General features: G+C 30.4%; 1 protein-coding gene across 3 annotated transcripts in view; it reads left to right on the top strand.

Annotated features, from left to right (window-relative positions):
- The first annotated feature begins 2159 nt into the window (after positions 1-2159).
- The window catches only part of LOC114317604 (uncharacterized), a 47982-nt gene continuing 36859 nt past the window's right edge, over positions 2160-13282 (top strand). The window contains exons 1-4 of one of the 3 annotated variants that reach the window (XM_082878864.1): positions 2160-2204; positions 2401-2525; positions 2670-2805; positions 12361-12425. The gene's annotated coding sequence lies outside the window, so the exon portion shown is untranslated. The other 2 variants (XM_082878863.1, XM_082878865.1) reach the window with 2 other exon arrangements.

Genomic DNA, 13282 nt, shown 5'->3' with positions numbered 1-13282 from the left:
ATTAGGGCTTATACCAAGAATGCCTAATCTTGTTAGGAACTACAAAAAAAAACCAATTGACTTATTGGCAAGCAAAACCCGCTCGGTAAGGAATCCCACTGTTGGACAAACCACCAACTTACTCTACAAAAAATTTCAAAGTTTGTCAAACCTGCCAACCCACTTTGCCAAGCAAAACCCGCTTGACAAAGATTTTTCAAGTTGGTCAAACCTGTTAACCTACTTTATTGAGCAAAACCCGCTCTACAAAGATTTTCGAAGTTGGTCAAACCTACCAATCTACTTCGCTAAGCAAAACCCGCTTGACAAAATTTTTTTAAGTTGGTCAAACCTGCCAACCTACTTTTCTCAACAAAGATTTTCAAAATTGGTCAAACCTGTCAATCTACTTCACCAAGAAAAACCCGCTCAATAAAATTTTTTCAAGTTGATCAAACCTACCAACCTACTTTGCTCGACAAAGATTTTCAAAATTGGTCAAACCTGCCAATCTACTTCATCAAGCAAAACCTGCTCGGCAAAGATTTTTCAAGTTAGTCAAACCTGCCAACCTATTTTGTTCGACAAAGATTTTCAAAATTGGGCAAACTTGCCAATCTATTTCACCAAGCAAAACTCGCTCGATAAAGATTTTTCAAATTGGTCAAATCTGCCAACTTATCTTTTGTCCAAACCAGCTTGGCAAAGAGATAAAATTTGTAACCAAAGGGTAGCATAATTCATATTGCCTCCATGATCCATAAAGCGCGAACTCTATCTCAACATATTTGACCTAAATAATAGTCTTTATCCACGTTTGATATAAAAACTCATATTTTTCAGATAATAAAAATATGATATAATAATTTGATCTTCCATGTTTTCGTGGTTGGAATAATAATGCATAAACTCCATGCTCCATAGATAAATCAAAATTCAGCACAATAAAATATCTTCATCCGCAGAGTAATAATGCATAAAATCCATACTCCACAAATAATAAAAATTGAATATAATATCTTGGCTAGGAAGCCACTGCCTTTTTGTAAGGACTCATAAGCCATGCTTCGATTTGTTCGTTATTCAGCCATATTCCGATTTATCTACTCTTCTGCCCCCTGACTTCAGTGTGATGTAATCACGGTAAAAGTTTTCATGACTTCAGCAATTTAACTTCCAAAGCTCAGTTGTTGCTTGTCTTCTTATAAGTATATACAGTAATTTCTTCCCTGTTTGCTTGGGCAATCAGGTGACTCAATTGCCCAACCAGGCTGAGGTTGCTGGGTCTAGTTATTGAGAAGATATTTCTTTCTTGCTTATCGACCATGTAACAAGGAATTCGTGCATATTAATTCAAACTTTATTTGCCAATTGCTTGGTTGGACCGAGCTAAATGCGAATTTGGCTATATCATGCAATGACTGTCACTGGGATAATTCTAACCACAAAACTAGATTCTCGTGGAAATCTTGACACATACAGTACTCATACGATATCATCAATCTTGTTTTGCCTATGAGGTCCCAGATTATATAATAGGCCAAAACCATTAATAAAACAAAATATTCTTTCAAAACAGAAAAGAGTGGAAGTAATTTGTCATCAAGCTAATGGTTGGAGTATTATAGTCAAATATCACGTTAAGAGCAGCTTATCTACAGGAGCTTATCTTTTTCGTTGAATTCTATTGCTTTCCACAGACGGCCCCAATTGTACAGACATTAAAAAAAAATACCATATTTGATGATAAAGAAATCCAACAAAGAAGATGATTAGCACCATCACGCAATTGTTATCTGCAAGACAAAACACCCCAGCCGTAGCCAGGGGCCCTCCGACGCCCAAGTCAGTACTCTAATATTATCAAAATATTTAATGGACTAATTCATAGAGAGAAATTGCGTATCTCAACCCATGAGAGTGTTGCCTATTTATAATATTCAATGACTTACTTAGCAAGTAGTTTGAATATTTCAGAAGTTCTATCCTAAACAATCTCCGGTTGTTCAGGAATTCTATATCGATAAGATTTCATATCCTGATAAGTTTTGCATAACATAAAACATTAATGCAGTGTTTGAAAAATATTCGACAACTGTCATACATGTGATAATCCGTAACCATGCTACGTGGCAATGCCTAGACCCACATAATTCTTGTGGTTATTTTTATTCCCTCTCACTTACAATTTGCAAGATCTGCAGATAGGTGAGCAAAAAGATAAGGTGAGCTATTCTTTGCTTAAATTATTGTTGTTTTGTCTCATCCTTCGTTTAAACAAACCACTATAAACTTCCACATCAAAACTGATTGATAGTTATTGCTTCATTTCTCTTACTTCATGGGTTGATCATGTTCTGTTTCAATTTGATAAATACACTTTGCAAAAGCTAATAGCTTTCAATTTTTTTTACTGTTAAGGTTTGGTAAGACATTAAGCTATGCAAAGCTGAGGAAAATTGATTTGGAAATTCTTGTGAATCTTGTTGGTGACAAGGAAAGATATTTAAAATCTCGCATGGTGCTAAAATCTTGGGATTTTAGAGGTATCTCTTTTTATTTTGCGGACTTATTTATTTAAATTATGTGCTCTTTAAGTTTCTGTGAATATTTTCGTAGATCTTCATAGCATCAATACAGGATTGAAGCGAAGTGTTGCCTCCTTCATATTTTTTCTCGTGTTTCTGCAGAATTTTCTTTTCTGTACTCCCTTCATTCAAAGTTGAATATCTCTATCTCACCATGACTCTAGATTGAGTAAGATTAATGGTGTTGGAATTTTATCGTTCATATCTAGATCGGGTTATTCTTGACATCGTTTGAGAGGTAAAAATCTACCTAAGAACTTTTTTCCTTTTCAAATCAAGCTCCTTGAATCATAAATTTAGGTATGAATTTAAAAAAAGAAAAAAGAAGAAAGAAAAAAAAGAAAAGGAAAAGGTGAGACAATTGTTAATAAAGTATAAGTTATTTATTTATTTTTTTTTTTTTTCATTTCTCTTTTATTTTTAAATTTCTATTGAAATCTATATCCAAATATAGTGTTATTTCTTGTTTGAAATTTGCATTCATTCAACGAAAGCTATGTTAGTGTATGTTTTACATTGACGGTATGAATATGGGTGTAGTTATGTGTTTTGGATTGAATAATACTAATATATACTCAAAATTTTATTGGGAAATTTATTAGGAAATTTTATATTCTAAGTCTTATTATTTGGATATTTGATTCACGAATCATAATTTTCATATTTAATATATTTTTTGAACAATTGTACACTTACAAATATTTTTTAAATCCTTAATAACTTAGTGATGTGAACATTCATATATGACTATGTGAATATTCACATTACGGTACATTCACATGGTTAACTTTAATGCGTATTACCCTATTATTATTAGGGATATTTTAATAATTTTGTCATTCATACAACTTATTAAAATATAAAAAAATAATTTAAACTAAATATAAGTAGATAAAAAAAATTATAAATAAATATCTCAATTTTATTCAACATTATTTAAATTTATTTTATGCATGGACCTAAAAAACACCTCTTGAATCTCCATTACAGGTTTGAAATATGGACAAATTTCTTATTATTTTTTGGACAGTAGCTTTAGTGGTCCTGGACCTCCTTAAACTTAAATATTAAGATATACAAGTACTAGTGTATGCTCGTACACGGTACAATTAATGATGAGATTAAAATATAATTAAAAATAAATTATGAAATTAAAATGTAATGTATCAAATTCGTTCTTAAAAATTTAAGATCAAAATATAAATATAGATCCAGTTTCAACTTTTAAATGAATTTTGTAAAATTACTTGGATAAAAATGCACCCAATAAAATTAATGTAAAAACTAAAAAAAAGTAATTTATTGTAAGAATATATCTGGTGGGTTTTGTCACGGAGGTGGATAAAAAAGTTCTGTTAAAAAAAAAAAACCTCTTTATTTAGTCTTTAAACAAATCACATCACCTTCATTTTCTCTCCTCTCTCCCACTTGCCTTGTGAAAGATTTCATTTTAACGGAACTCAATTTAAATTTTGAGTTCAAATTTGTCTAACCCAAAAAAACAACATTTTCTACAAAAATCACCTTTTTTTTTTTTGTGAAAATGATAGTTATGTTTTTTAATAAACACAAACATTTCTATGATGTTACGTTTTTTTAATAAATGTAAACATTTTGTTTTCATTTATTTATTTATTTAAACTTTGAGTTCAACTTTGACAATCAAAATTTTTTTTTGCCACAAATATCTTTTAACATATGATTTATGGTGAGATAAAATTATGATTTATGTTACAAAAATTTTAAGATATTATAAATTTTATTGTACCAATTGGTGAATTGAATAATACAAAATAAAACATTGGGGGGTTTCGACAAGCTCACGTGCCGTCACACATTGCTCGAAGCCATGCGTGCATTACTGTTTTGCAACAATGATTGAGACCCCATTTTTTTGGAGAATCATTGATGGTGTGAGCTCCACACATACATGAGTGGATTCCACATATACATCAATAATTGATATCTAAAGGGAATTGTGGAGTCTCAAAAAAAAGGGATCCCAAACATTTTTCATTGGGTCTTGTACATTAAACTCTTTGCTTCCAGCCAAGGTTTTGAAAATCGGACCGGCCGGTTCGACCGGTTGAACCGTCGACCAGTCGGGATTTCGGTCCGGATATACCCTCTGAACCGGTCAAAACTAAAAACCAGCCTATTTAGAGAGAATCGGAAAAACTGGCGGTTGAATCGGCGAACCAGGCTTTTTTTTCTTTCTTTGTTATTTTATATATATATATATATATATAATATAAGAATATAAAAAAAAATTAATTTGAAACTCTCTTTCGAGGGTCTCCTCTTGTGAGGAATCCCATTAAGGGCTTAATGAAATTATTGTGAAAGTCTTCACCTATTTATAAGAAAAAAATTCTTTCAAAAAAACTTAAGAAATTCATGTGGGATTCAATCAAATGTATTGGAGGAAATATTGAAATTTTGACATCCCTCCAAAATTTTTGCTCTCCTTTCAATCAAATTATTTGAATTAAAATCATATGAAGGGAATATTAAATTTTTGATTTCCCCTTCCAAAATTAAAATTAATAATATTTTAAAATATATTATTATATTTTTCAGTAAAAAAATATTAGGACAAATATTTAAGATAATTTAATATTTTTAATTTATATTTTTATTATTTTTATTTTTATTTAAATATAATTTTAATATATTTATTACGTCACGGTTCAATTCTGGTTCAGCCTGACGGTTGAACTGATGACCTGTCCATCCGATTTCTTTTCCGGTTCGCCCATCCGTCCAGTTTTTAAAATATTGCTTCCAGCAAAGAGTTGAAGCTTCAACTTTTCAAAAGTTGGTGGGACAAAAGTTGATGTAAATATGATGAGACAAAAGTTGGTGAACAATTTAAAGAAAAAATAATAATAATAATGGGATAAGATGATTGAGTTGCATAATATATATATATATATATTTAAGTGGGAATAGCCGGGGTTATAGAAATAAAAATAATGACCTGTGAGAGACATGCCCAGATGGGTTGAAGAAAGAAAAAAACAAAACGAAAAGGTTGAAATATTAAAAAAGTGTAGTGGATTTGAAAGTGGTAGGGCATCTCTTGGTGCTTGGGTCTTAACTTGGATGGATAGAAAAAAACAAAGGATCCGTGAGAGAGAGAATGAGATGAGTGTGATTAAAAAAAAGAAAAAATTGAGAAGAATGATGGTTTAATTAATCAATTGTGAAGGATGTGTTGTGATTAAAAAAAAAAATTATGGATTTGAGGGAATGAAAATTTGAGAGAGAGAAAATGAGATAGGGAGCAAACAAGATAGGTTTAATAAAATGTGGTGATGTACATGGAAAGAGATTAGATTTCAAAATTAGATTTCAAAGAGAAAAGAGAGAATGGGAACAAAGCCATTTTCATTTGGCTGGACGAACAGCCATTGAAAAAGAGAGATGATAAATGAGGGCAAGAGGAGATGAGAGGCGATGGTGGTGGGGTGGTTGGTGATCGTGATAGTTAGTGAGGACGTTGCGATAGGAGAGACGGGGACAAAGAGGTGAGAGGCAGAAGAGAGAGAGGTTTGGGCGTAGATGTTGAGGTGAGAGAGAGAGAGAGAGAGGGGGTTTGGCAGAGTGATGATTTAAGAGGAGAGAGAGTGAGCATTTGGGCGAAAAATGAAGACATCTCAATCATTGAATTTTGGATAGGACAATCTGAAACATTGAAACAAAATGTATCTCTAATATATTTTAGATATTTTCAAAAACCTTCTTGCCATATTAGGTTTCGTTTGAGATATGTGTTGGTTTTTTGACTTTTTGGCCTGAGGCTAAAAAATTTCGTTTGTGATTAACTTTTTGATTTTTGTGAGAGAAAAAAAATTAAAAGATTATAATTTAGATGTGACATTTTGTCTTATTGACTTTTTAGTCTATTTTAATTTTTTATGACTATTTTAACTATAAATCCAACCCAACCAATATGCCAAATGAGTGCTATATAAATTTTAAGAATTATCAAGTTTTAGAAGGCCACCATAAGCTCTATGTTTAAGACTCGAATAGTTCACTTTTAAGTATTTTTGTGTAGATAATTTTTTAAAAAGAAAATAAATTTATTGATAAAACGTAGTCACATAATTCTTGTATATTTTTTTTTAAAAAAATAATTAATAACAAACATGATTTTAAAAATACATCATTAATTATTTAAAGATGGATACATTAAAATTATGTAATTATATTTATTGAATCAATATGATTTTTTTAAGAATAATCTAAGCAGATTTACCTAAAAATAAATAATTTAAATTAACCAAACGAAACTTCAGACGGACTCACAAACCAAAAATTTGACGGTCTATTCCTATAATCCTTTAGATGACTAGAGAGATGCGAAGGGATATGTACAGAAGCATATTTTGAACATTTATTTGTTTGGGAAGTTTGTGGATTGGATTTTTTTTTTATTTTTTATATTAAAAGACAAAATTTTTGCAAAATCAAAAAAACCAAATTTAAACAAAATATCACATCCAACCCCATAATCATTTTACTTTTTCTCTCACAAACATCACATTCAACCACAAAAAAAATTAACTACCTTCCCAAACACCAAAATTTTTTTATCCAATAATATCCTATAACTAAAAAAACCTATATAAAAACTCACTTCCCAAACACTCACATTGTAATAGTCTAACATAAAATGTTATTATATTAGGAATGTAATTCAAATTGAATAAGTTTTAAGGTTAAACTGCACTCTCTTTGTTTGAAAAATCTTATCTTCTTTGATTCCACTTTTTTAAATTTAATTTTTTAGAAATTGAATTTTTTGTTTTTCCATTTTTTTTTTGTTTTTAATAATTTTTTTTAATCTTTTAAGTAATTGTTTTACTTTTTAGATACACTTAATATAAATAAAATTAAAAAGTATAATATTTATATAAAAAAATCTATAAAAAATTCATTCAATACCAAAAATAAAAAAAGGGTAAATTACACTGTCACCCCCTGAGGTTTCTATTTAATACAGATCCATCTCTCATGTTCGCATGTTTGAAAAATTACACTTACTTTCCTGTCAGATTAAAACGACATATTTGTCCCTTAGCTTTTACACCTATGAAATGATAAAATAATGCTGATATTTTGTTCATGTCATTGGAAGAGAAATAACAATAATTTTCTTTGGTTTTAACTAAAACAAAAAAAAAATTAATTTTTTTTTGTTTTTCGTGTTTTTTTATTTTTATTGAATTTTTTAAATTTTTTAATCAATTTTTTTATTTTTTTATTTTTTAGATATACCTAATCTAGATATACTTAAGAAGTATAATATTTTGTGATTTTTTTTTTTAAATTCACCAAATACAAAAAGATACAATAATACAAAAATTCAATAATACTGTAATAAATGTGAATGACGGTGTTTGGTAATACTGTAATAAATGTGGGTGAATAGACGAGAAAAAAAAAATGATGTTGGAAATAAAAATGAAAAATTCTATTCATATATAAAAAGTTATACAAAAAATATCATAAAAATGTTGTGATAGTGATATTTTTATAAATATAAATAATGTAAATGTTGTGTTAGTGATATTGTTGTAAATATAAATAATGTTTATGAGTGTTTCGTTTTAAAGTGAAAGGTCACCATCAAACTATATCATTGTGTTTGAAAATTTTATATAAAATTTATGTTTGTATATCATCGGTCAATAAGAATATGTTCAGGTAGAATTTAATGATAAAAAATTGTAGAATGTAATCTTGATGATAGGAAGAAGTAATAGTAGGAAAAAGAGTAAAATGGTCATTTAAGAAATTTTAGTGCATGACATCAGCAATCCAGGGAGCAATTTGTAATAAGATTACAATTATCTCAAGAGGGGAATGTAATTTTTCAAACGTGAGGGGAGATCTGTATTAAACAAAAATCTTAGGGGGTGTCAGTGTAATTTACCCATACAAAAATATGAAAATTCAGTATATTTTCATATTCTTATGTATTTATAGATTTTTTTAATATTTTCTTACTTTCTTACAAATATTTTATTTTTTTAGGTACATCTAATTACTTAAAATATTAAAAAAATTCATTAAAAATAAAAAATAAAAAACTCAATTTTAATAAAATTGAATTTAGAAAATTAGAGTCAAACAAATTTGTTAGAATAAATTCATATTAGATCAAGTCCATATAAAAAGATTTTCAAAATTTAAGTCCCTTAGTTATTAAATTGGGAGCTAGTTTCTTTTCCGATCCATAATTTGGATTGGAAATCATTGTTCGGGACTATGGATCCTACCATGGTTTTATTCCAATGTCGAATTATTCATTTTGTTAGGTACTTCATGTACATCACTCGCACAAAAAATTAGATTGATTCGATAATCATTTTTTCGCTTTTGAAATAAACAAAAAAAAAAAAAAAAACAAACAAACAAATGATTTATTTTAAAAATACAATTGTAGTCCATTTTTTTTTTTTTTTTTGTTGACAAACATGATAAATTGAATAAGTTACGATTATTGAATCAACTTAATTATTTTTTAAAAAAAATGATATAGACAAAGTGTCCGACAAAATGAATGATTCGAATAATTGAACCTGTTAGAATAGTATATAGAGAAAGAGAAAATAATATGTATTGTATTCAATGAATTAATCCTATACAATAGAAGGTCTGTATATATAGGCTGAGAAAGAGTATCATACTAGAAATCTAACTATGAGAAACAGTATCCTACAAGAAACCTAACTATAGCTATTTCCAAATATATCTAGGAAATCAATACCTAATATATCTAGGAATATATACTTTATATACATTAATATCCCCCCTCAAACTCAAGGAGTATAAACTTCTTGAGTTTGGAGAGAGAAACTAAAACATGAAATAACACTAAATAAAATAAAAAGCAAATAGATTGCAAAGTTTGAACGGGAGTGTAATGGCGCTTGAGATATATCAAAGGCCGGAGCTAATGCTGGGAGACAGTTCATGGTCATGCCGGACCGTTATAGGAACTGGTCGAAACTAATGCCGGGACAGTTTAAGGTTATGCCGGACCGTTGTAAGAACTGACTGTAATCAATGTAGGGACCGTTTAAGGTCGTGCCAGACCGATGTTAGAAGCTAACCAGAATCAATGTCGGGACAGTTTAAAGGGGTTATGCTAGACCGATGTAGAGAACTGGATGTTGGGACAGTTTAAAGGGGTCATGCCAGACCGTTGTAGAGATTTGCAAACTGGAATCAATGTTTGGACAGTTTAAAGGGGCCATGCCGGACCGATGTAGAGAACTGGATGTTGAACTAGCAAGCGTGGCACACACATGACTTACGACGTGGTGCTGAACGATGATGGCAATAGAAGACTGAGTGCGCCAGGGGGCAGCCTGGATGGTGCGCTATGTGGTGTGCCAAGAAACGACTTAGAGAGTGCGCCAAAAAGAGGTAGCTTAGAGAGTGCGCCAAGGAGATGGCTTAGGTAATGTGTCAATGGGGTGGCTTAGAGAGTGCGCCAAAGGAGAGCAACTTGGATTGTGCGCCAGAGGGGGCGGCTTGGGGTTGTGCGCCAAAGAGGGCGGGTTAGGTGGTTCACATGGTATGTCACCATGCTCACCATGATATAGGGATAATACCCCCCTCAAACTCAAATAGGTTTGAAGATAAAAACCTATTTGAGGTTGAAATAGAGTGAAAGATAGAGTGGAGTTGAAGTGCACACAAAAAAAAAAATAAAAAAAAAATGATAGAGATATTTGAGGTAGACATAACTTAGTGGATAGAGGAAGAGATTACCATGAAGTGATACTGAAAGAAAAATATGACAGCGAAATAGGTTGAGGTCCAGCGGGCGGCCAATGCAAGGTTGCCGCCTGTTAGTAAGGCGAAGAATACCAAGAGCTTAACCTATAACTTTGATACCATGTTAGAATAGTAAAAAGAGAGAGAGAAAAAAAAATAATATGTATTGTATTCAATGAATTAATCATATACAATAGAAGACCTGTATATATAGGCTAAGAAAGAGTATCTTACTAAAACCTAACTATGAGAAAGAGTATCCTACAAGAAACCTAACTATGGCTATTCCCAAATATATCTAGGAAATCAACTCCTAATATATCTAGGAATATATAGCATATATACAGTAACACAACTGATACACTTGATGCACACTTCATGGTCTCGAACAGTTTCATGCAATCTAGATTATGAACTAGAGACAATTCATCTCCTTTAAATTTTGAGAGGTGAGATCCATACTTTATACGTTTTTTCCTCACGCCTCAAACTTATCCCAAATCTTTCCATGAGCCGTCTTTCTAGTCTTGATTAATCTACCAACTCGATCAATGCTCATACACTTGTTACTCTATATCCAAATTAAAAATGCTAGAAACACCAAATATTTTACTAAATTTTTTACAAAATATTCATATTAGATGGGTCTCACATAAGGGTGGATCTCACCCCCTCATGTGGTTAAATCTCTGGTAAACTTTTTTGTATGGCTAACATTGCTCACTGTGCTAAAATCTTAGAATCTCAGTCATATCATTTTTATTTTTTTTTTAATTCTGCAAACTTATATCTTTGAAGGGAATGATTTGTCTCATGTTGAAATTTTAACTGGATCACATAGTCGAGATTTTTTATCGACCAAAGTTAATCAACGAAGGTCTCTTACTAGTCAAAATTAATGAAATGATTCAACTGGACCAAGAGCTAGAATACTGGGCCAAGGAATTTCATAAATTTCATTAAAAAATCATGTCATTTGGTCCATGGTGAGGAAAATTGTTGATCTATAGTTTTTATGATACTAAATACATAGTTGCATTGTCATGAATTTCCTTGGCCTTGATATGCCTCGAAATAGATCTATTCGTTATTTTTCAATAGGTCTATTTGTTGATTTATTTATTTTTTATTTTTTTTTCATTTTTAACTTTGATCTCTTTTTAAATTTCTTGAAAAGACGAATACAAAAATATTGATTTTATTAAAAATTGATATATATTGTTAAAGTTATAATATTTTAAATTTTTTTTAACACTACACATAAAAAAGGTAAATATGTCAAAAAAATTCTTTGCCATAAAATGTTTAGACTTGCCAACCAGAAAGTGTTTTCCTACATTTATTCATTTTTCTTGTGATTGTGTAATAACTAATGTAAGTAAATTTCTCTTTTATAAAAATTAAATTTATTTTGTTTGATACAATTTTTTTAATCTCGTTTTGCTACATTTGTCAGTCTTATCTAATAATTTTTTTGACTTCTTCCTTCCATCTTATATATGGACATGAGTACAATAGGGGTTGAGAATCCATGTAACGCTGAGCAAAAGTTATAAAATTATAGCTTGTCTTCTTTGGCATCAAAGATTAAATAACTCAATTTTTTGATTAGCAAAATAAAATCTGTATTAATAATAAAAAAATACTCATACATTTAAGAAATAACAAAAACTCTCTTATTGTGATTGTTAACATAATAACTCTGAATTTTGTTCGCTTCTACTGCAACAATATTCATGTAGTGAGATTCTATTTCTGCATTATTTCAAGCTCATTTTTCTAGGTTTGTGTAATAGATTCGTGAGCATTTTGGGTTTGCTCAATTCTAGTGATATCGAACCAAATATGTATTTTTAGGTGATATCTAGGTAGTATGTGGAAATAGATTTTCCGAAATGCTTCCCCATATGTTTTTGGCTCGAGATAGATTGCAAGCTTATCTCATAAAAATGTATCATCTCATTAATTTTTGTTGTTGTGGACAAACAGATAACAGATCTCTTGCAAGCTTATCTCAATTCATGATTTGGTGAATGTATTCTACAATTTCTTTAAATAAAGGTATCTTCTATCTACTATAATATTCAATTCTTATTCTCAAACTTAAATGCACAGGTTCTAAACTATGTTTGATCAACTAATTGGATTAAAGACAAAATTCATTTTATATAGTCAGTGTCACGACTCGCTTCCCATACCTAAGGGTTAAGTATCGTGATGGCCAGTAACTGAAGTTATCTCCGGCCAATTCTTAAACAAATTAATAAACGCAAGCAGAAATAATATTTAAATGAGGGTACCAAAATAATCATTGGAGTTTCTATTTTTATTACCAAATTTATTGACCAAAAGGCTGATATTTACATATAAAAATATCATAAAAGTGTTGTGTGTGTCTATTCTGCAGCCCCGCGTCTAAGACTTTCCAAAAGCTATTTCTGAATTGCATTGTTTCTTGAAAATTGGTAAACAGTTATAAGCACATGGCAGAGTGAGAAATATTATACCAAGAGTATAAGGGACACAAAATAACCATGAATAGTTATGTAACTAAAATATTTAAGATAACTTAGTCTAAACAAATAATTATTTAAGTAGTAAAACTGAAATTATGTAAATAAATAACCATAACCACGGTACCGAACAAAACAGAACAAAGGTCACATGAGTGACAGTCAAAACAGAGGTACAGATTCAAGAAGTGGCTCGTACGGATTATAGAGGTGGCTCCCACAATAGTGTAAACTTATCTACGCACAACACTTTGCTCTGCACAAAATAGAGGTCAATAGATCCATGATAATAGAGGGCCACAAAGTGACCAAACAGAAGCCAATGGTTATGTAAATCCCCCAAGGCGTGAGACTCCCGTGGTGGTACTTTCAAAACATAATTGTTTATAAGGTCATAGTCAGATA

Source organism: Camellia sinensis, chromosome 7 (assembly GCF_055761805.1).
Source record: "Camellia sinensis isolate YWXY chromosome 7, ASM5576180v1, whole genome shotgun sequence".
In the NCBI taxonomy this organism is placed as follows: Eukaryota; Viridiplantae; Streptophyta; class Magnoliopsida; order Ericales; family Theaceae; genus Camellia; species Camellia sinensis.
Note: the sequence above shows the minus strand (reverse complement) of the source record. Positions and strands in the feature narration are given on the sequence as shown.